At 40.0% G+C, this 22448-nt stretch overlaps 1 protein-coding gene across 1 annotated transcript in view; it reads right to left on the bottom strand.

Moving 5' to 3' along the window:
• Positions 1 to 22448, bottom strand: part of LOC311094590 (uncharacterized protein) — a 37592-nt gene that overhangs the window by 1114 nt on the left and 14030 nt on the right. The window lies entirely within an intron of this gene.

Here is a 22448-nt window from a genome sequence, read left to right as displayed (position 1 = left end):
AGATGTATGTAGTCCTATACAATAAATGCATTGGGTCAAATGATTAATTTAAATGTTAGTACATAGTTAGTCTAATACAAAGTAGGTCGCGTGATTTTGATGATGATACATATACATTACACATATTTTACATTTTCATGGATGCTTTTATATTAACTCTTCAACTTGAGGAAAGTACAAGTCATTAGTCATGTAAGGAGTTAACATCAAAGGGCAGCAAGTGAAAGTTTCATATTTTGTCACAAAAGTACAAGTTGCACCTTTTATGAGAAGCTAAAAGATCTTAGAAAGAGCTCTTAGAAAGTGCCTTAGTTGATCAGGCTTAGTGTGTCTTCAGGTCGTAAAGAAAGAGAAACTATCATCTTAAATATAGACTAAATTAATTTATCAGTCATGAAACTCTAGAGGGCGCAAGCTGATAGGTCCTTTACAAGCACACAATCACATCATTACTACACGGCACAAGCTGATTGGCCTCTGCTGATCCTGCAGTCAAAGAGAATGCTTGCTCAACATTTAAATAGTCTGGTTCAGTGTTTGCTCAGAGTTCAGTGTTCTCTGAACCCTCCACCTCCACCAGCTCCACCTGCCTAGATCTGCTATGGGATTTATGTCTATTTAAGCAGCAGCATCATATTTTACATGCTCACAGCAGTGTGTCTGTGTATCTATAATAATCAACAGCAGCAGCAGCATAGCAGATCTAGTCCACCAAGACCAAATACATTAACATTGCCATATTGCATAACATTCTAAAACTATTCTGAGAGTTGAAATGTTGATTTGGAATGTATACACACGTATGTAAAAAAAAAACAATCAATACTTTAGTTTTATACCAGAGTGAACTAAACTGCACTGTTTGTGATCAGTCTACAAGCTAAACTTTATCTAATCTTTATTCTAGTTGTATCCCTTTACGTGGGATCTAGTTTTACTCTTTAGCTAAATGTATGTATGTATACAAATGACCTGAATGAGTCTGTTTTGGAGTTAACCCGTGGAAAATTAAGTGTACACCATTTGATAAAAACTGCATCTCACACCATCAGGACTTGCACTATAAATCATATTTGTTAAAATGAGAGCACAGAAGAAATTCACACAGCACTTCTTTCACTGCACAATACGTGTATTTCCATTAAAACTCAGCATTATTATTTTATACATAAGAACAAAACTGTTCTAAGCCTGAATGACGGTTGTTAACCGGAAAACATAAGTGTCTGTGTGTATTTAATAACTGTCTATGTAATCAGGCTTCATCGTTTAGTCAGACGTGTATTACAGCTCTTGCTCAGATGTGGCTTTGCATTGTGATTCCTATCTCTGTTTCTAGAAATGCACCGTGTAGTTTCCTGTGTGATCAATGCTCTCTGCTGACTTTGCTCTTGGCCTAATAAGCGTTAGCATAAATGTTCATGTTGATTTATTTAATATGAAACACCTCTTTATTTATCCCAAGCAATTAAAAGATAATTAAAGAAATAAGAGAAAAAATGGAAACTATTTTACAAGAATAACTCTGAATTTCCACAATAAAAAAAAATCTGTGAAATCTATGAAGTATGAACATTTTAAGATGTTCCAAAAGGGGGTTTTTGCATCAATGCCATAGAAGAACCAATTGTTCCCCAAAGATCCTTTGAGTGAACAGTTCTTAAACATGTTTTTCTTAGTTTGAAGAACCTTTTTCCACTATAAAGAACCTTTTGTGCAATAGGAAGGTTCCATGAATGTTGAAGGTTCTTCATGGAACCATTGATGCCAATTAAGAGCCTTTATTTTTAAGAATATGAGATCCTGGCCTTTTGTACCTCACAAACGTGGATATAATATACATGGATAAGCTGACAAAATTGTTGCCTCCCAATTCATATTGTTAAATATTATAATACACATATATACAGTGAACCCAAAACACATTTAGACACTTAACTGGTTACTGGTTTTCGCAGTTCATTGTGGGACTTTTAGGGGAGCATTTCAGTGCAATGGAAGGATTTTGAGATTGAGATGGCCCCTAAATGACCCCCTCTTTTTTGGAGCAGTCGTGGGCTAATAGTTAGCAAGTCTGACTGGTAACCCAAAGGTTGCTAGTTCAATTCCAGCACTGGCAGTAAATGACTGAGGTGCCCTTGAGCAAGGCATAGCATAATGCATAATGACTGACCACTGCTCCCGGTGTGTCATGGTTTGCAGTGTGTGTTCACTACTCACTACTCCTAATGGGTTAAATGCAGTGGACAAATTCTGAGTATGGGTTACCATATTTGTCACTTTCACTTTCTAAAATGACTGTCTCCCTGATGAGTGCCCAGGCTACTGAACTACAGAGCTGATTGAGACCAAGCTGATTACACCACTCCATCCAACGCTTGGCATTGCACTTGGTGATGTGAGGCTTGCATGTTGCCGCTCGGCCATGGACAACCATTCTACGAAGCTCCCGTCGCACAGTTTTTGGGCTGATAGTAATGCAAATGGATGTTTGGAACTGTGGAATTTTCGACTTTTAGGCACTTACACGCCTCAGCACTCGGTGATCCTGCTCTGTGACTTTACATGGTCTTCCGCTCCATGGCTGCTGTTCTACAATGCTTCCACTTTCCAATAATACCACTTACAGTTGACCGTGGAATATCTTGCAGGGATGAAATTTCATGAACGGACTTATTGCAAAGGTGGCATCATGTCACAGTCCCATGCTTGAATTCACTGAGCTCTTCAGAACGACCCATTTTTTCCCACAGATGTTTGTGTAACTGCGGACTGCATGGCTGCTTGATTTTGAACATGGAAATGGGTCTGATTGAAACACATGAATTCCAGAATTAAGGTGTGTCTGAATACTTTTGTCCATATAGTACATGTTTTAAAGCATTTATTAATATGTTAACATTAACACAAAAATCGAATTGTTCATTGTTTGTTCATATTAACTAATATAGTAGGCTAAGCTAAAGTTAACAAATAAAACCTTACTGTAAAGTGTTATTATATTTATAATGAAGAGACAATCATGCATTTTAAAAGTGCAATGCTATGGCCTTTCAACGTCAGCCAACCACACGGACCTGAAGAGAGCACTGGTGCTGTGGAAGAACTGGGCATTATTTTCCATGGCTTTATAGTGCTCTCTAGTGGCACTGATGGAGAGGTGCTCTGCTCACTGAAGGAAAAAAAAAGAAAAGCTGGCAGAGGAGGGGGGATGGGGGCTTTGGGAGCTCGCCCTTTTTCAAAATCAACCAAAAGTGCCCTTCTCAAACAAATATCAATGATAATATTGTGGTCAATAAAACAAAATGCATTTGATTATAATTAACATGACAATGTGGACAAAACTAAAGTAGCCTAAATTCACATTTATTTTTACGTTTCTGTCAGTGTCGTTGCTACGCGTTGCTATGGGTTGCGAGGACAGTCTCCGTTTTCGAGGGTCGAAAACTCCGGAGTGGTGTGTGTGTGTGTGTGTGTGTGTGTGTGTGTGAACGACAGGCACAACCGTAGCGAAGGTTATGCGTTTTAAAATGAAAATTTACTGGTGTAAACGTATAAGTTAGGTATTCCACAGTCTGCTCGGGAACCGATGCTCTCGAGCTAAATATATGGTTCTTCTTTCAGTGAGTAAAGCCTATGGCTCGACGGCAATTTTTAAACTTTTTTTTTTTTTTTTTAAATAATAAAAGGTAGTGTGTCGATTCAATTAAAAATCAACAAATCACATATTTTAAAATATTACATAATTCATTGAAGCCTGTTTTATATGTATAAAACACCAACCAAAATCGTCATCTGGCACAAGTTCAAATTTCATTGGACAATGTGAAGCGGAGCGGTAATTTTTCGGTCATTCATAAATCGTTTGAAAGTTACATGGACAGACGAATTTACATTTATGAAGCGGTCTGAATCTGCGTCGTCGAAACAATGTTAATTGACTACAGAGCACTGCACAAAAGTAGCATTAATGGTAAGTAGTATTCAAGTAACTTGTATTTTGTCTATGTATATTGATACACCGTTTACCATGCAGTAAACATAATTATGCTAGCATAGATATAGTAGTAGACTAGCATACAATAGTATAGTAGCCTACAGTATATTGGTCAAAAATTTGGAAACCACTATTTACATTTTTTTTTTAAGAAGTCTCTTATGCACATCAAGAATATCATTTATTTTAATAGTTTTCTATTTGAATACATTATATATATATATATATATATATATATATATATATATATATATATATATAATTATTATTATTTTTTTTATATATATTTTTTGTGATGCAAAGCTGGATTTCCAACAGCCATAACTCCAGTCCTTAGTGTCACATGATTGTTCAGAAATCATTCTAATATGCTGATTTATTATCAATGTTGGAAAATTGTTTTTTTCTTTTTTTATTGAACCTGTGATACTTTTTTGAGGATTCATTGATGAATAAAAAATTAAATAGAACAACATTAAATTAAAATAGAAAGTCTTTATTGTCACTTTTTTATATATCAATTTAGCACATCCTTGCTGAATAAAAGTAATCATTTCTTTTAAAAAAAGAAGAAAATTACTGACCCCAGACTTTTGAACGGTAGCCTAGTGTATATTGGTACAAAATATTTCTATTTTAAGATGCTGTTCTTTTTTTAACTAAGAATCCTGAAAAAAGTATCAAAGGTTATAAGTATATTAGAAAACAATTATTTCAAATTGTAGTAATATTTCACAATATTACTGTTTTTTTCTGTATTTTAGATCAAATAAATGCAGCCTTGATGAGCATAAAGGCTTCTTTCAAAAACATACAAAATTTTAGTGTCTAAACCTTTGGCCGGTAGGCTACTTGTATACTATTATACTTATACTTATAATACTACTATTTATATATGCCCCTTTTTTACATTTGAGCCCCTGCCCTCTGCATGTCCCTGGCTCTCAGTCCGTGCTGCAATTGGCCGAACAGCTAAAACACTTCCTGATGACCTGACAGGTTCAATTTAGTAGCCTGATCAAGCAACAACTACAAAAATGTTTTGCCTGCAGCTGACAGTCATGCACAAGACTGTCAGCTGGATGTGACAAATTTGTTGTGTTTAGTTATTTATAGGTGTGAACCACAACGTTTTCCTGAGGAGTTTTAGTTCTATGTTGTACGTGCGATTTACTGACCCCAAATTTCTTATGTATGTAATTTCTGCCCACATTATAATTTCAAGATGAAGCATACGATCCAGAACGTCATCCTCTCACAAAGTCACTGATGCAAGTCGATGTTCCTTCACGACCTCTGCAGTTTAGGACTGACAAGCACCTTTCCAGCCCTTCATATTCTCTGTCCCTCAGTGGTGGAATGATCATCCAGCCATTTCATCACACTTTACGTAAGACTGCAGTTTGCTTTTCACAGCTCTGAATCAGCCTAAGACTAAGAATTTTCATTCTGGAAACTTTAAGTTACTCTCGCTAGTTTTTGCATCGCTATGCTAGCTTGAAAACTTGTAGCTTTGTCCACTTATCAATGTGCTCATGTCAATTAATATGCAGTGTTCCTTTTAAAATAAACATCATAATATATAAACATTATACAGTATGAATCAAAATCATGGACTTACTTTATATTAAGTATCTTAAACTACTACACTGTAAAACAAAAGTTGCTGCATTACATTTTTAAGTACAATCAACTTGGATGTTTAAGTCATTTAAACTTAAATTACATGAAACTGACTTGAGTTGAAAAATGAGTTGAATCTTGTATAACTTGCAAAAAAGTTGAAAATTGCTTAACTTATTTTGATGGTCATAACTTATTGGTCATATAATTTATTACAGTTTATGTACTAACATTTTAATTTATCCTTAATCCAATGTTTTATTTTATTTATTTTACTGTTAAAAAATACCGGAACGTAATTACGGCTGGAATTGTTGACCTTTGACCTTCCCTTACCACTTAACCCACCCTTAAACCTAACCAGACCACCAAACCTGTAACTAAACTTACCCGTATCCCACCTCAATAGCAGCACAAGTGTTTTGCTAAACAACATGAACACAATAAGTGCATAATGCATAGTACGTACAGTAAGTTCATTGTAAAGACACCTATAAGTGGGACCCAATTAATTTGTTACAGTATTTAGTTAACGTTTAATCCATTGTCAGTGCATGTTAGCTCAGGTCCATTAGATACTAATAGATACAACTTTTGATTTGAATAATACATTAGTAAGTGTTGAAATGAACGTTAATGAACCATTAAGCATTTATTAACATAATTAATGTTTTAGAAGCACTTTTGATTAATATATGTCAACTTATGTAGTTAACATTCATTTAAAAAATTACAGTACTTGTTTACTGGAATGTCCATGATTTGCACAAAATGTCATACAATTTTAGTCTAAAATGTCTATGGCCGAAAATGTGAGTCATATCGTATTCGTGTTAAGTGCTTCCTCTCTGGTAAGCTTTTTTTCTTCCATGCGAAGGAGCGCAAAGGCAGAACTTGGGTTTGAAAATACCGTGTTACGCGTATCACCTCACCATCTCTGTTAACAACATTTACAAACAGTGTAAACCGCTACCTCCAGTGACACTCACGCTTATGTTGTCATGGCCCACAAAGTCTCCAGGGGCTGGAGAAAATGAAGCCGGGGAAGTTCAGCTGGTACGGCTGAGTCGGGTTATTCCTTTTTTTAATGGAATGATCTATGGATTTCTCAGATCACATACCACATTGACCTCAAGTTCAAAAATGTGTAATGCTTCCCACTGACTTGACGTCAACGATAATGAAATATTATGGTTGTGATAAATTACACAAGATGATTGTGCTGAACAATGCAAATCTGAATATATACAGTAAATGTACAGTATATATATTGTGTATGTGTGTGTGTAATAAATATATATATATATATATATATATATATATATATATATATATAACAATTATGATAATTATAACAATTATCATTCTAGAAATTTTCTTCTAGAATGATAATTGTTATCAACCTCGTATTTTTAAGTTCAGTAATTTCACTTAAATGGCAATGAAGATTACCTATTAATTGAAGTGAAATTACTGAACTTAAATGGCACTTAGAGGCTTTTGCATCTGAACTCTTCATATATATATATATATATATATATATATATAATCACACACACACACTCTCACACACACACACACACACACACAAACAAAATGAGTGTGACCATAAGCTGCTTCGTTTCTGTAGTAGCATAGAACCACATAGGGTGAATTCCTCTAAATAGAGAGGGCTGACTTATAATCTTTTTTTCTTAACCAAGCCAACTGATGGTGTTAAGACAAGACAAGTAGTAGAAATGCAGACTCATCATGCTGATCACCTGAAATGAGTCAGTTCTCTTTCCCATATTCATTTGAAGTGATAAAACATGCAACTTTGCAACATCTTAAAAATGTGCTGACTATATGCTATTATATTTAAAAAATATATATTACATATGACACAAGCATATTCAGTTCTCTAAGCGATATGCAAATTGCCATATTGTAAAGTAAAGCCTACCAAGTTGCTTTTAGCAGGGCGTTTTTTGTCAAGTATACCATTTTGATATGCAAAATCTAAACTAGCTGCTATGACAAACAGCTAATTTACATAAGGCATAATTTGAAGGGATATTTCACCCAAAAATGAAAATTCCTTCATTAATTACTCACCTTCATGTCATTCAAAACCTGTAAGACTTTCATTCATCTTCTGAACACAAGTGAAGATCTTTTTGATGAAATCTGAGTGCTTTCTGTCCCTCCATTGACAGCTATGCAACTGACACTTTGACGCTTCAAATTTTCTGGAGACTTGATCGCTTTGTAATGAACAGGTTGACTTTAGGCTTTTATTCACATATAAACAATGATCAACGAACACATCAGTTGTGGTAAACAGAAGCTCAAGTATGTTCGCTTGACATGTGAGAACCAATGAGGTTCATTCTCGTATGTTACGCAGCACATTTGAGCTTCAGCAAGAACCAATGAGGTTTATTCTCGTGTGTTACTCTCGCAGCACGTTTGAGCTTCCGCAAGAACCAATTAGGTTAATTCTCGTATGTTACGCAGCTCGACTGAGCTTCCGCAAGAACCAATGAGGTTCATTCTCGTGTGTTACTTACGCAGCACGTTTGAGCTTCAGCAAGAACCAGTGAGGTTCATTCTCATGTTACGCAGCACGTTTAAGCTTCCGCAAGAACCAATGAGGTTTATTCTCGTGTGTTACTCTCGCAGCACGTTTGAGCTTACGCAAGAATCAATTAGGTTCATTCTCGTATGTTACGCAGCTCAACTGAGCTTCCGCAAGAACCAATGAGGTTCATTTTCGTGTTACGCAGCATGTTTGAGCTTCCGCAAGAACCAATGAGGTTCATTCTCATGTTACGCAGCACGTTTGAGCTTCAGCAAGAACCAATGAGGTTCATTTTCGTGTTACGCAGCATGTTTGAGCTTCCGCAAGAACCAATGAGGTTCATTCTCATGTTACGCAGCACGTTTGAGCTTCCGCAAGAACCAATGAGGTTCATTCTCATGTTACGCAGCACGTTTGAGCTTCAGCAAGAACCAATGAGGTTCATTTTCGTGTTACGCAGCATGTTTGAGCTTCCGCAAGAACCAATGAGGTTCATTCTCATGTTACACAGCACGTTTGAGCTTCAGCAAGAACCAATGAGGTTCATTCTCATGTTACGCAGCACGTTTGAGCTTCTGCAAGAACCAATGAGGTTCATTCTCATGTTACGCAGCACGTTTAAGCTTCCGCAAGAACCAATGAGTTTCATTCTCGTGTGTTACTTATGCAGCACGTTTGAGCTGCCTCAAGAACCAATGATGTTAATTATCGTGTTACGCAGCATGTTTGAGCTTCCGCAAGAACCAATGAGGTTCATTCTCATGTTACGCAGCACGTTTGAGCTTCAGCAAGAACTAATGAGGTTCATTCTCATGTTACGCAGCACGTTTGAGCTTCAGCAAGAACCACTGAGGTTCATATTTGTGTTACGCAGCTCGACTGAGCTTCCGTAAGAACCAATGAGATTCATTCTTGTGTGTTACTTACGCAGCACGTTTGAGCTGCCTCAAGAACCAATGAGGTTCATTCTCATGTTACGCAGCACGTTTGAGCTTACGCAAGAACCAATTAGGTTCATTCTTGTGTATTATGCAGCACGTTTGAGCTGCCTCAAGAACCAAATGAGGTTCATTCTTGTGTTACGCAGCACGTTTGAGCTTCAGCAAGAACCAATGAGGTTCATTTTCGTGTTACGCAGCACATTTGAGCTTCCGCAAGAACCAATGAGGTTCATTCTCGTGTGTTACTTGCACAGCACGTTTGAGCTACCTCAAGAACCAATTAGGTTCATTATTGTGTGTTACGTAGCACGTTTGAGCTTCAGCAAGAACCAATGAGGTAGGGCTGGGCGATAAAACGATAACGATATGTATCGCGATAGACACGTAATCAATATCAATAAAAAATGCGTTCGATAAAACGTTCGATATATATATTTTTTTTTTCGTGGGAAGAAACCAGAGGTTGCGAAGCAAGTTTGGTTCCATGAACAAAAGCACTCGCTCTCTGGTAACCTAGCAACGTATGGGGTGACACGCTAACAGCCGGTCATGTAACAGTATGGTTGCGCCATATCGTTGTCTCGTGTTGCTGGATTCTTCAGTTACAGAACCGGCGTGGAGTGATAAGTGGAAAATCGAGTGCAGCAGCGAGCAAGGAAATTGTTGATAAAACATGAAAAGTCAGCTCGCCAGTATGACAGTTTTTGGGATTTTATAAGTCTGACCGTAGTCAGACCAATGTCGTCTGCAAATTATGCAAGACCATCGTCAGTTTCTCTATGTTTATATTTAACACTTTGCACTATTTTATTACACTTTATTAAGCATTTCTTACGTATTCTTTAATTTTGCACCTTAATGTTAAGAGATAATTGTTAAGTGTTCATTGTGATTTTAGACTTATGTTTACATTTTAATTATTTGATTGTTATCCATGGTTGTGTTGACATTTCTGCCTTTATAACTGAGGGATTATAATCAGAGGAAGATTAAGTTTAAAATAAAAATGTTAAATGTTAAATGTAATATATTTTTCTCCTGGTCCTTATTTTAAATAGGTCATAAAAAAATATCAATAATTATCGATATCGACCGATATGAAACGCTTATATCGTGATAAAGTTTTCAGCCATATCGCCCAGCCCTACAATGAGGTTCATTCTCGTATGTTATGCAGCTCGTTTGAGCTTCCGCAAGAACCAATGAGGTTCATTCTCGTGTTACGCAGCAAGTTTGAGCTTCTCCAAGAACCAATGAGGTTTGTACTTGTGTTACACAGCACGTTTAAGCTTCAGCAAGAACCAATGAGTTTAATTCTCCTGTGTTACGCAGCACATTTGAGCTTCAGCATGAACCAATGAAATTCATTCTCTCTGTGTTATGCAGTGCATCGGAGCGTCAGCAAGAACCAATGAGGTTCATTCTCGTGTGTTACTTGCACAGCACGTTTGAGCTACCTCAAGAACCAATTAGGTTCATTATGGTGTGTTATGCAGCTCGTTTGAGCTTCAGCAAGAACCAATGAGGTTCATACTCATGTTACGCAGCACGTTTGACCTTCAGCAAGAACCAATGAGGTTCATACTCGTGTTACGCAGCACGTTTGAGTTTCTGCAAGAACCAATGAGGTTCATTCTCGTATGCTATGCAGCTCGTTTGAGCTTCAGCAAGAACCAATGAGGTTCATACTCATGTTACGCAGCACGTTTGAGCTTCAGCAAGAACCAATGAGGTTCATACTCGTGTTACGCAGCACGTTTGAGTTTCTGCAAGAACCAATGAGGTTCATTCTCGTATGCTATGCAGCTCATTTGAGCTTCAGCAAGAATCAATGAGGTTCATTCTCGTGTTACTCAACACATTTGAGCTTCAGCAAGAACCAATGAGGTTCAATCTTGTGTTACGCAGCACGTTTGAGCTTCAGCAAGAACCAATGAGGTTCATTCTCGTGTTACGTAGCACATTTGAGTTTCTGCAAGAACCAATGAGGTTCAATCTTGTGTTACGCAGCACGTTTGAGCTTCAGCAAGAACCAATGAGGTTCAATCTTGTGTTACGCAGCACGTTTGAGCTTCAGCAAGAACCAATGAGGTTCATTCTCGTGTTACGTAGCACGTTTGACCTTCTGCAAGAACCAGTGAGGTTCATTCTCGTGTTATGCTGCACGTTTGAGCTTCAGCAAGAACCAATGAGGTTCATTCTTGTGTTATACAGCACATTTAAGCTTTTGCAAGAAATAATGAGATTCATTCTCGTGTTACGCAGCACGTTTGATCTTCTGGAAGAACCATTGAGGTTCATACTCGTGTTACGCAGCATGTTTGAGCTTCCTCAAGAACCAATTATGTTAATTATCGTGTTACGCAGCACGTTTAAGCTTCCGTAAGAACCAATGAGGTTCCTTCTCGTGTTACTCAGCACATTTGAGCTTCAGCAAGAACCAATGAGGTTCAATCTTGTGTTACGCAGCACGTTTGAGCTTCTCCAAGAACCAATGAGGTTTGTACTTGTGTTACACAGCACGTTTAAGCTACAGCAAGAACCAATGAGTTTAATTCTCCTGTGTTACGCAGCACATTTGAGCTTCAGCATGAACCAATGAAATTCATTCTCTCTGTGTTATGCAGTGCATCAGAGCGTCAGCAAGAACCAATGAGGTTTATTCTCGTGTGTTACTTGCACAGCACGTTTGAGCTACCTCAAGAACCAATTAGGTTCATTATGGTGTGTTATGCAGCTCGTTTGAGCTTCAGCAAGAACCAATGAGGTTCATACTCATGTTACGCAGCACGTTTGAGCTTCAGCAAGAACCAATGAGGTTCATACTCGTGTTACGCAGCACGTTTGAGTTTCTGCAAGAACCAATGAGGTTCATTCTCGTATGCTATGCAGCTCGTTTGAGCTTCAGCAAGAACCAATGAGGTTCATACTCATGTTACGCAGCACGTTTGAGCTTCAGCAAGAACCAATGAGGTTCATACTCGTGTTACGCAGCACGTTTGAGTTTCTGCAAGAACCAATGAGGTTCATTCTCGTATGCTATGCAGCTCGTTTGAGCTTCAGCAAGAATCAATGAGGTTCATTCTCGTGTTACTCAGCACATTTGAGTTTCTGCAAGAACCAATGAGGTTCAATCTTGTGTTACGCAGCACGTTTGAGCTTCAGCAAGAACCAATGAGGTTCAATCTTGTGTTACGCAGCACGTTTGAGCTTCAGCAAGAATCAATGAGGTTCATTCTCGTGTTACTCAGCGCATTTGAGTTTCTGCAAGAACCAATGAGGTTCAATCTTGTGTTACGCAGCACGTTTGAGCTTCAGCAAGAACCAATGAGGTTCAATCTTGTGTTACGCAGCACGTTTGAGCTTCAGCAAGAACCAATGAGGTTCATTCTCGTGTTACGTAGCACGTTTGACCTTCTGCAAGAACCAATGAGGTTCAATCTTGTGTTACGCAGCACGTTTGAGCTTCAGCAAGAACCAATGAGGTTCAATCTTGTGTTACGCAGCACGCTTGAGCTTCAGCAAGAACCAATGAGGTTCATTCTCGTATGTTATGCAGCTTGTATGAGCTTCCACAAGAACCAGTGAGGTTCATTCTCGTGTTACGCTGCACATTTGAGCTTCAGCAAGAACCAATGAGGTTCATTCTTGTGTTATACAGCACATTTAAGCTTTTGCAAGAAATAATGAGATTCATTCTCGTGTTACGCAGCACGTTTGATCTTCTGGAAGAACCATTGAGGTTCATACTCGTGTTACGCAGCATGTTTGAGCTTCCTCAAGAACCAATTATGTTAATTATCGTGTTACGCAGCACGTTTGAGCTTCCGTAAGAACCAATGAGGTTCCTTCTCGTGTTACTCAGCACGTTTGAACTTCCGCAAGAACCAATGAGGTTCATTCTCGTGTTACTCAGCACATTTGAGCTTCAGCAAGAACCAATGAGGTTCAATCTTGTGTTACGCAGCACGTTTGAGCTTCAGCAAGAACCAATGAGGTTCATTCTCGTGTTACTCAGCATATTTGAGCTTCAGCAAGAACCAATGAGGTTCATTCTCGTGTTACGTAGCACGTTTGAGTTTCAGCAAGAACCAATGAGGTTCATTCTCATGTTATGCAGCACGTTTGAGCTTAAGCAAGAACCAGTGAGGTTCATTCTCGTGTTACGTAGCACGTTTGACCTTCTGCAAGAACCAAAGAGGTTCATTCTCGTATGTTATGCAGTTTGTATGAGCTTCCGCAAGAACCAATGAGGTTCATTCTCGTGTTGCGATGCACATTTGAGCTCCAGCAAGACCCAATGAGATTCATTCTCCTGTGTTACGCAGTGCGTTTGAGCTTCAGCAAGAACCAATGAGGTTCATTCTTGTGTTATACAGCACATTTAAGCTTTTGCAAGAAATAATGAGGTTCATTCTCGTGTTACTCAGCACATTTGAGCTTCAGCAAGAACCATTGAGGTTCAATCTTGTGTTACGCAGCACGTTTGAGCTTCAGCAAGAACCAATGAGGTTCATTCTCGTGTTACTCAGCACATTTGAGCTTCAGCAAGAACCAATGAGGTTCATTCTCGTGTTACGTAGCACGTTTGAGTTTCAGCAAGAACCAATGAGGTTCATTCTCATGTTATGCAGCACGTTTGAGCTTAAGCAAGAACCAGTGAGGTTCATTCTCGTGTTACGTAGCACGTTTGACCTTCTGCAAGAACCAAAGAGGTTCATTCTCGTATGTTATGCAGTTTGTATGAGCTTCCGCAAGAACCAATGAGGTTCATTCTCGTGTTACGATGCACATTTGAGCTTCAGCAAGACCCAATGAGATTCATTCTCCTGTGTTACGCAGTGCGTTTGAGCTTCAGCAAGAACCAATGAGGTTCATTCTTGTGTTATACAGCACATTTAAGCTTTTGCAAGAAATAATGAGGTTCATTCTCGTGTTACGCAGCACGTTTGATCTTCTGGAAGAACCATTGAGGTTCATACTCGTGTTACGCAGCATGTTTGAGCTTCCTCAAGAACCAATGATGTTAATTATCGTGTTACGCAGCACGTTTGACCTTCTGGAAGAACCACTGAGGTTGATTCTCGTATGTTATGCAGCTCATTTGAGCTTCCGTAAGAACCAATGAGGTTCCTTCTCGTGTTACTCAGCACATTTTAGCTTCATTTGAGCTTCGTATGTTATGCAGCTCATTTGAGCTTCCGTAAGAACCAATGAGGTTCATTCTCGTGTTACTCAGCACATTTGAGCTTCATTTGAGCTTCGTATGTTATGCAGCTCATTTGAGCTTCCTTAAGAACCAATGAGGTTCATTCTCGTGTTACGTAGCACGTTTGAGTTTCAGCAAGAACCAATGAGGTTCATTCTCGTGTTATGCAGCACGTTTGAGCTTAAGCAAGAACCAGTGAGGTTCATTCTCGTGTTACGTAGCACGTTTGACCTTCTGCAAGAACCAAAGAGGTTCATTCTCGTATGTTATGCAGTTTGTATGAGCTTCCGCAAGAACCAGTGAGGTTCATTCTCGTGTTACGTAGCACGTTTGACCTTCTGCAAGAACCAAAGAGGTTCATTCTCGTATGTTATGCAGTTTGTATGAGCTTCCGCAAGAACCAATGAGGTTCATTCTCGTGTTACGATGCACGTTTGAGCTTCAGCAAGACCCAATGAGATTCATTCTCCTGTGTTACGCGGTGCGTTTGAGCTTCAGCAAGAACCAATGAGGTTCATTCTTGTGTTATACAGCACATTTAAGCTTTTGCAAGAAATAATGAGGTTCATTCTCGTGTTACGCAGCACGTTTGATCTTCTGGAAGAACCATTGAGGTTCATACTCGTGTTACGCAGCATGTTTGAGCTTCCTCAAGAACCAGTGATGTTAATTATCGTGTTACGCAGCACGTTTGACCTTCTGGAAGAACCACTGAGGTTGCAGGCAGAGGAGGGTCGTTAGTGATTGGAGCCACCTGGGCTCAGGGTATTTAAACTGCTTCACTAACCACTCTCTCTCTCTCTCTGCTCCTCCAGGTATGATCCTGTTTTGTTTGTTCCTTTATAGTTATGTCTTAGTTTGTCCACTCAGTCATGTACACACACAGATTCACGCATCCATGCATTTTACATACACCTTACATTATGACATTCCCACACCTCATTTCCTTTTCTTTGTTTAAAGTTAATAGTTTTGATTTACAATAAAGACAACCTTTTTTGATTGGCCTATACTTCTTGTTGGTGTCCCCTCATTTTTGCCACAGGCTATGAGCCAGCTTGTGACAAATGGGGGCTCGTCCTTAAGTTAAAGTTAATTGTACTTTAGTTTACTTTAACATTTTGTCATAGTTGGTTAATTTATTTATTATTTTTTTTTTTTTTGTTTGTTTTGTTTGTTTTATCATTGATACGTTTGTTTATTTGCAGTTTGGCTTATTTGATTATTGTTTTGTAGTTAACTTGGGTTAATTTTGTCAGTTTAGTTTAGATTGCCAAATTGTTTTTGAGGGGATGCTTTGGTTGGGCCAATATTGTTGGAGAGAGCGTTGAGAGCCATGTGTTCCTTTTGTTTAGTTAGCTTTGTAGCTAAAATTGGTTAGCAATTCACTCTGGGCCTTTTCTGGGTTTTTTTGTTCAGGTGGGAGTCCTCTCCTGTTGAGGCTTATCAGCGAGTGTCAATAGGAGGCTCGTGGTGTTTTTTTTGTAGGTGGCAGTGAACGTGGGTAGAGCTTCCCTTTCCCTTTTTCCCCTACATCGGCTCGGGAGCACCTCCGTGGATGTGGGGGGCCACCAGTTTCTGGTTGTCTTTTCCACTCCACTGGTTTTGTGTGCATAAAACCCCACCACATGTGACTGCACGAAGACCAGGGGCCAGTTAGTTAGTAGTTTTTGGAGAATAGTGGGGTGTGGCTCCTGTCCTTAAAACCCAGACTGGCAGCAGGTGAGTTGTATAAACAAAGATTGTTAAAGCTGGATTAAAGCAGGGTCTTAAGGAAGTGGGTATTTTTTGGGGTCAGTCTGCTAGTAGTGAGGGTGCAAGTTTTCAGTCTAGCCCTTCATTAACTTTTGATCAGCAGAGGGAGCTTTTGCAAATGCAGTTAGAGATAGCACGATTGAGAAATGCAAATAGACCAGGAGTACCACAGTTTGATGTTTCACAGAATCTTCGTTTGTTGCCTAAATTTGATGAGTCAGATCCAGATTTATACTTTACTTTATTTGAGCGTATTGCAGGAGCCAGAGCTTGGTCAGATGTGGACAGGACTATGTTGTTGCAATGTGTACTTACAGGTAAAGCACGTGAGGCTTTTTCAGCACTTAGTCTAGCTGACAGTAAAGTGTATGATAATGTTAAATCAGCAGTTCTGAAGGTCTATGAGCTTGTGCCGGAAGCATATCGTCAACGCTTTCGTTACAGGAAAAAGTTAGATTCACAAACCTATTCTGAGTTTGTTCGTGATTTGACTTCTGTATTTAATCGTTGGTGTACAGCATCTGAGGTAAGCACTTTTGAGGGTCTGTCAAACTTGATTGTGTTAGAACAGTTCAAAAATTCTGTATCTGACCAGGTTGCTACATACATTAATGAACGTAAAGTTAAATCTCCAAGTGATGCAGCAGTCCTTGCAGACGAGTACAGGCTAACTCATAAAAGTCATTTTGAGTCAAACAGTGATATGCACCATGCAAGTAACTTTACTCCTAGGAATAGTAGGTCACCTTTTTCTGGAGCTTTTTTCCAGAGGCCTCAGCAGAAGTGTGGTTCTGGAGGGCCTAAAGCACCAGTTAATGTTAATACCTGTCGCTACTGTTTAGTTGAAGGACATTGGAAGAAAGATTGTCCTCTACTTAAATCAAAAAAGTCAGGTCAAGTTAAACCTGCTATGATGGTAGCTCCTGTTACAGTCTCTGACCACCAGGTTGAGTTTTTTCAGCCACTAGTTGAGTTTGGTTCTCAGTCTTGCCACTGTGATTTTTCAGCCTTTATTTCAGATGGTATAGTTTCCCTGGTAGATGGCAACCAACATGTTCCAGTTAAAATCTTAAGAGACACTGGAGCTTTGGATTCTTTTATTCTGGAATCTGTTTTGCCGTTCTCTAAGGGGTCTGATACTGGCAGTTGTGTAATGGTACGTGGTATGGGTTTAGTTCCATTCTCTTCTCCTTTACATGAAGTTACCCTAAAATGTGGTCTGGTAGAGGGTGATGTAGCTGTTGGGGTTAGACCCCAGTTGCCAGTAGAGGGAGTCCACATGATTTTGGGGAATGACTTGGCCGGTAGTAAGGTGTGGGCAGATGGCAAATTAAACATCTTTAAGAAGCAACCTTCAGTGCCCCGTGAATGTGTATCTCCAGATTGCAGCAGTGTGTCTCCTGAGGTGTTTCCAGTTTGTGCTGTTACTCGCTCTGTCTCTCGTAAGGAGGTTGATAGTAAGTCAGAAAATCTTGAGTTGCCAGTTAAACTCCAGACAGAACAGTTGACTAGTTCAAGAGATTCATTGGTGGCTGAGCAAAAGGCTGATACTACTTTGGTTGTTCTGTTTGATAGAGTTGTTCCTGATTCAGTGGTGAGGAATAGTGCTCAGTGTTATTTTCTTCTTGATGGGCTGTTGGTCAGGAAATGGATTCCACACTGTGGTCAGGGTTTAGGAGAACCGGTGTTTCAAATAGTTGTACCTAATACTTTGCGAAATAAAGTGTTGCAAACTTCACATGATGATGTGGCAGGTCATATGGGTGTTCGTAAAACTTATGATCGCATACTCCGTTATTTTTTCTGGCCACGTTTAAAGCGGGATGTAGCTGAGTTTATTAAAACTTGTCATACGTGTCAGCGCACAAGCAAGCCAAACCAGGTTGTAAAGCCAGCACCTTTATATCCAATACCAGCCATCGGGCAACCTTTTGAGCATCTTATTATTGATTGTGTTGGGCCTTTACCACGGTCCAAGTCAGGTCATAGCTACTTATTAACTGTTATGTGTCAAGCAACTAGATATCCGGCAGCTTTCTCTTTGCGTACTATAACTTCTAAATCAGTAGTTAAAGCATTAACTCAATTTATTTCAACATTTGGGATTCCAAAAATCATCCAGTCAGATCAGGGGTCTAACTTTACCTCACATTTATTTGCTCAGGTTCTCAAACAGCTTAAAGTTAAACACAACAAATCTACTGCGTTCCATGCCCAGAGCCAGGGAGCTTTGGAACGTTTTCATCAAACGTTGAAATCCTTGCTTCGTGCTTACTGTACAGAACTGTCTGCAGATTGGGAGGAGGGGTTACCTTGGCTGCTACTAGCTGCTCGTGAGGCAGTACAGGAAAGCACAGGGTTCAGCCCAAATGACTTAGTGTTTGGTCATAAAGTGCGTGGGCCTTTAGCGGTGCTGCAGGATGGTTGTTTGCCTGAGGAACCACCTCGGAGCCTTATTGACTATGTAAATGGTTTTAGGTTGAAGTTGTATAGGGCTGGTGAACTGGCTAAAGAGAAACTAGAAGGTTCTCAAAAGAAAATGAAACAGAGATATGACAGACAGGCTGAGCTGCGTGAATTTAGTCCCGGTGATCGTGTACTCGCTCTTTTGCCTCTTGTAAGTTCACCTTTTCAGGCAAAATACTGTGGTCCTTTTACTGTGTTGCGCAAAGTGTCAGATTTGAACTATCTTATTGAGACCCCTGGTCATAGGAAGTCCTCTAAATTGTGCCATGTGAACCTGTTAAGACGTTATCATTCCCGTGATCTAAGCAAAGTTGAAGGCACTCCAGCAGTGAGGTCAGCCTTGACTGCTGCTCCAGTCATTGAATCTTGTGCCTTAAGCTTTGTGGAGGGGGGAGAAGAAGAGGTAGTTATGTTTTCGGATGAGGTTTTGCAGGGTCGGTTGAAGAACTCCCAGACTTTGCAAAACCTTGGGGTTTTGGTAAATCATTTAGACTCCGAGAAACGTGATGAATTGGTAACTCTTATTAGAAACTACCCTGTTCTGTTTTCTGACACCCCATCGCAAACCCACTTAATTAAGCATGATATAGACATTGGAGATGCTAAGCCTATCAAACAGAGATTTTATCGTGTATCTGAGGAGAAGAGACTGAAATTGGAAACAGAGGTACAGTATATGTTGGACAATGGTATTGCTGAGCCATGTTGTTCAAATTGGGCTTCACCCTGTCTTCTGGTCAAAAAGTCTGATTCCACTTTCAGACCCTGCACTGATTATAGAAAAGTAAATAATGTTACTAAAGCAGACCTTTACCCTCTTCCTAGGATGGAGGACTGTATTGATCAAGTTGGGTCAGCAAAGTATGTTAGCAAATTTGATCTTTTAAAGGGATATTGGCAAGTACCCCTTACCAAAAGAGCTTGTGAGATTGCTGCCTTTGTAACTCCATCTGGTTTGTTCTCTTATACAGTTATGCCTTTTGGCTTGCGGAATGCTCCAGCCACCTTCCAGAGGCTGATGAATCGGGTGGTCTCGGGTCTGGAAGGGTGTGCTGTCTATTTGGACGACGTGGTCGTCTACTCGGACTCCTGGGAGGAGCATGTCCAGAGGGTGCAAGCCCTGTTCGAAAGACTGGTGTGGGCCAGGTTAACTATCAATTTGGCAAAGTGCGAGTTTGCCAAAGCTACAGTCACATACCTAGGCAAAGTTGTTGGTCAGGGTTTTGTTTGTCCTGTGGAAGCCAAGGTTCAGGCTGTGAAGCAGTTTCCACAGCCCTCAACAAAGAAAGAACTGATGCGCTTCCTGGGAATGGCGGGGTACTACCGTGCGTTTTGTAAAAACTTTTCGGTAGTAGTGTCCCCACTGACCAATCTGTTGAAGGCCAAGGCTGAATTTATCTGGTCCACCCAGTGTCAAGAGGCATTTGATGCAGTTAAGGCTCTTTTGTGTTTGGCACCCGTGTTGGCAGCACCAAATTTTGGGAAACCTTTCAAATTGCAGGTAGACGCCAGTCAAATCGGTGCTGGGGCTGTGCTTCTCCAGGAAAATGATGACAATGTTGAGTGTCCAGTCAGTTTCTTCTCCCGGAAATTTAATAAGTATCAGCAAAATTATTCTGTAATTGAAAAGGAGGCTTTAGGACTCATTTGGGCTTTACAGCACTTCGAAGTCTATGTTGGTTCCGGTTTGACCTCTTTAACTGTGTTCACTGACCACAACCCGCTCATTTTTCTTAAATCCCTGCAAAACCCCAACCAGCGACTGATGCGTTGGGCTTTGTTCTTGCAACCATTCAACCTTGATATTAGACACATTAGCGGTAAGGATAATATCATTGCTGATGCCCTGTCCCGTGCTCCTTTAACCTAGTTTGTATCTTCTCACTGTTGGCCCCTGCTGGCTGTCTGCACCTCTTTCTCTTAAATTGCTCCCCAGGTACCAGGGCTGCTGAGTTTGAGGGATGGATGGTCAGCCAGGGGACACTGGGTGACTGCTAGGAGCTGGGACTGGTATTTCTTTATTTTCATTTTGGGGAATTTTGGATTGTTTTAAATATGTTGGGCCAAATTTTGGGCTGAGGGTGGGACCCTCATTTTAAGGAGGGGGGTGTCACAGCCCCTCCTCTGCTTTGCAGGGGCGGTTCCTCCTGCAGGCAGAGGAGGGTCGTTAGTGATTGGAGCCACCTGGGCTCAGGGTATTTAAACTGCTTCACTAACCACTCTCTCTCTCTCTCTGCTCCTCCAGGTATGATCCTGTTTTGTTTGTTCCTTTATAGTTATGTCTTAGTTTGTCCACTCAGTCATGTACACACACAGATTCACGCATCCATGCATTTTACATACACCTTACATTATGACATTCCCACACCTCATTTCCTTTTCTTTGTTTAAAGTTAATAGTTTTGATTTACAATAAAGACAACCTTTTTTGATTGGCCTATACTTCTTGTTGGTGTCCCCTCATTTTTGCCACAGGCTATGAGCCAGCTTGTGACAATTCTCATAAGTTATGCAGCTCATTTGAGCTTCCGTAAGAACCAATGAGGTTCCTTCTCGTGTTACTCAGCACGTTTGAACTTCCGCAAGAACCAATGAGGTTCATTCTCGTGTTACTCAATACATTTGAGCTTCGTATGTTATGCAGCTCATTTGAGCTTCCGTAAGAACCAATGAGGTTCATTCTCGTGTTACGTAGCACGTTTGAGTTTCAGCAAGAACCAATGAGGTTCATTCTCGTGTTATGCAGCACGTTTGAGCTTAAGCAAGAACCAGTGAGGTTCATTCTCGTGTTACGTAGCACGTTTGACCTTCTGCAAGAACCAAAGAGGTTCATTCTCGTATGTTATGCAGTTTGTATGAGCTTCCGCAAGAACCAATGAGGTTCATTCTCGTGTTACGCTGCACGTTTGAGCTTCAGCAAGACCCAATGAGATTCATTCTCCTGTGTTACGCAGTGCGTTTGAGCTTCAGCAAGAACCAATGAGGTTCATTCTTGTGTTATACAGCACGTTTAAGCTTTTGTAAGAAATTATGAGGTTCATTCTCGTGTTACGCAGCACGTTTGATCTTCTGGAAGAACCATTGAGGTTCATACTCGTGTTACGCAGCATGTTTGAGCTTCCTCAAGAACCAATGATGTTAATTATCGTGTTACGCAGCACGTTTGACCTTCTGAAAGAACCACTGAGGTTGATTCTCGTATGTTATGCAGCTCATTTGAGCTTCCGCAAGAACCAATGAGGTTCATTCTCGTTTTACGCAGCACATTTGAGCTTCCGCAAGAACCAATGAGGTAAATTCTTGTATATTATGTAGTTCGTTTGAGTTTCTGCAAGAACCAATTAGGTTAATTTTTGTGTTAAGCAGCACATTCGAGCTTCAGCAAGAACCAATGAGTTTAATTCTCCTGTGTTACTCAGCATGTTTGAGCTTCCTCAAGAACCAATGAGGTTCATTCTCGTGTTACTCAGCACGTTAGAGCTTCCGCAAGAACCAATGAGGTTCATTCTTGTGTTACTCAGCACATTTGAGCTTCAGCAAGAACCACTGAGGTTCATTCTTGTATGTTATGCAGCTAGTTTGAGCTTCCACAAGAATCAATGAGGTTCATTCTTGTTTTACGCAGCACATTTGAGCTTCCGCAAGAACCAATGAGGTTCATTCTCATTTTACGCAGCACGTTTGAGCTTCAGCAAGAACCAGTGAGGTTCATCCTTGTGTTACGCAGCACGTTTGATCTTTTGCAAGAACCAATGAGGTTCATACTCGTGTTACGCAGCATGTTTTAGCTTCCTCAAGAACCAATAAGGTTCATTCTCATGTTACGCAGCACATATGAGCTTCAGCAAGAACCAATGAGGTTCATTCTCGTTTTACGCAGCACGTATGAGCTTC

The sequence above is a fragment of the Abramis brama genome (assembly GCF_963993115.1).
Source record: "Abramis brama genome assembly, chromosome: 13".
NCBI lineage: Eukaryota > Metazoa > Chordata > Actinopteri > Cypriniformes > Leuciscidae > Abramis > Abramis brama.
This window is presented reverse-complemented; position numbering and strand designations above follow the sequence as displayed.